This window comes from Carettochelys insculpta, unplaced genomic scaffold (genome assembly GCF_033958435.1).
Source record: "Carettochelys insculpta isolate YL-2023 unplaced genomic scaffold, ASM3395843v1 scaffold_0049, whole genome shotgun sequence".
NCBI lineage: Eukaryota > Metazoa > Chordata > Testudines > Carettochelyidae > Carettochelys > Carettochelys insculpta.
In genome coordinates this window covers 1-2,500 of record NW_027439086.1, presented here as the reverse complement: position 1 = coordinate 2,500, position 2,500 = coordinate 1, and the positions used below count along the sequence as shown (strand labels likewise).

General features: G+C 66.2%; 1 non-coding gene across 1 annotated transcript; it reads right to left on the bottom strand.

The window, feature by feature from the left end:
* Window positions 1-299: 299 nt before the first annotated feature.
* On the bottom strand, window positions 300-418 carry LOC142006310 (5S ribosomal RNA). Its single transcript, XR_012643415.1, has one exon. It is a non-coding gene; the product is annotated as a 5S ribosomal RNA (ribosomal RNA).
* Window positions 419-2,500: the final 2,082 nt, after the last annotated feature.

The following is a 2,500-nucleotide window of genomic DNA, read 5'->3' as shown; positions in this document are numbered from 1 at the left end:
AAAACACCACCACCGCCACCGCCTCAACGGCCTGCCCCACCCAGCACTCCCACACACACACCTGCCCCACCAACGCTCCACACACGCTTTCTTCCCTCTCCCCGACCCGACCCAAGCCATCGCACCGCACCGGGTGAGGGCCTAAGCTTCCTCGCCCGCCCCCCCGCCCCCGACACGCAGGCAGGCAGAGGGAAAGGCCTCAGCGCCCCCCAGGACCGTCGCGCCGCCTTGGCCTCACGGCTTCCCTGCTCCCGCACGGCAGACACACGCCCCGCTCTACCCCCGCTGGGGCCAAAAGCTGCCTACGGCACCTGGGATTCCCAGGCGGTCACCCATCCAGGTACTAGCCAGGCCCGGGACGGTTTACCTTCCGAGATCGGACGAGATCGGGGGCATTCGGTCCGGTATGGCCGTAGGCCCCCGCCTCCCCGGGCTTTAGCGTCAGCAGCCTGGCCTCAGTCAGCCGGGCCCAAACAATTAACCCGGAGGCCGGGCCGAGGGAAAACTTCCTCCGAGCCGGCCCAAGGGGAAGGGAGGACGAGGACGCCGGGCCCGGGAGGTGACAGGACGTGCACGTCAGACCCGGGAAGCTGTGTGCCCCGAGGTTAACCCCCGGGCCGGGGCGGGGAGAGAAAAATGTTCTAAGTCCGGTAGGGACAGCAGGTCAACCCCGGTCCGAGGCGGGGAGAGAAATTTTCCAAGTCCGGCAGGGACAGCAGGTCAACCCCGGCCGCCGTAGCAGAGGTTGACCTGGTGTCCGATTCGCTCCCCGGGCACCAGGTCAACCTCGGGCGCTTTAGCGGAGGTTGACCTGGTGTCCGATTCGCTCCCCGGGCACCAGGTCAACCTCGGGCGCTTTAGCAGAGGTTGACCTGGTGTCCGATTCGCTCCCCGGGCACCAGGTCAACCTCGGGCGCTTTCAGCGGAGGTTGACCTGGTGGCCGATCCCCTCCTCGGGCTCCAAGTCCGGCAGGGACAGCAGGTCAACCCCGGTTCCGGGCGGGGAGAGAAAAATTTTCTAAGTCCGGCAGGGACAACAGGTCAACCCCGGTTCCGGGCGGGGAGAGAAAAATTTTCTAAGTCCGGCAGGGACAGCAGGTCAACCCCGGCCGCTTCAGCGGAGGTTGACCTGGTGTCCGATTCGGTCCCCGGGCACCAGGTAAACCGTGGCCGCTTTCAGCGGAGGTTGACCTGGTGGCCGATCCCCTCCTCGGGCTCCAAGTCCGGCAGGGACAGCAGGTCAACCCCGGCCGCTTTAGCAGAGGTTGACCTGGTGTCCGATTCGCTCCCCGGGCACCAGGTCAACCGTGGCCGCTTTCAGCGGAGGTTGACCTGGTGGCCGATCCCCTCCTCGGGCTCCAAGTCCGGCAGGGACAGCAGGTCAACCCCGGCCGCTTTAGCAGAGGTTGACCTGGTGTCCGATTCGGTCCCCGGGCACCAGGTAAACCGTGGCCGCTTTCAGCGGAGGTTGACCTGGTGGCCGATCCCCTCCTCGGGCTCCAAGTCCGGCAGGGACAGCAGGTCAACCCCGGCCGCTTTAGCAGAGGTTGACCTGGTGTCCGATTCGGTCCCCGGGCACCAGGTAAACCGTGGCCGCTTTCAGCGGAGGTTGACCTGGTGGCCGATCCCCTCCTCGGGCTCCAAGTCCGGCAGGGACAGCAGGTCAACCCCGGCCGCTTTAGCAGAGGTTGACCTGGTGTCCGATTCGCTCCCCGGGCACCAGGTAAACCGTGGCCGCTTTCAGCGGAGGTTGACCTGGTGGCCGATACCCTCCTCGGGCTCCAAGTCCGGCAGGGACAGCAGGTCAACCCCGGCCGCTTTAGCAGAGGTTGACCTGGTGTCCGATTCGCTCCCCGGGCACCAGGTAAACCGTGGCCGCTTTCAGCGGAGGTTGACCTGGTGGCCGATCCCCTCCTCGGGCTCCAAGTCCGGCAGGGACAGCAGGTCAACCCCGGCCGCTTTAGCAGAGGTTGACCTGGTGTCCGATTCGCTCCCCGGGCACCAGGTAAACCGTGGCCGCTTTCAGCGGAGGTTGACCTGGTGGCCGATCCCCTCCTCGGGCTCCAAGTCCGGCAGGGACAGCAGGTGAACCCCGGCCGCTTTAGCAGAGGTTGACCTGGTGTCCGATTCGCTCCCCGGGCACCAGGTAAACCGTGGCCGCTTTCAGCGGAGGTTGACCTGGTGGCCGATCCCCTCCTCGGGCTCCAAGTCCGGCAGGGACAGCAGGTGAACCCCGGCCGCTTTAGCAGAGGTTGACCTGGTGTCCGATTCGCTCCCCGGGCACCAGGTAAACCGTGGCCGCTTTCAGCGGAGGTTGACCTGGTGGCCGATCCCCTCCTCGGGCTCCAAGTCCGGCAGGGACAACAGGTCAACCCCGGTTCCGGGCGGGGAGAGAAAAATTTTCTAAGTCCGGCAGGGACAGCAGGTCAACCCCGGCCGCCGTAGCAGAGGTTGACCTGGTGTCCGATTCGCTCCCCGGGCACCAGGTCAACCTCGGGCG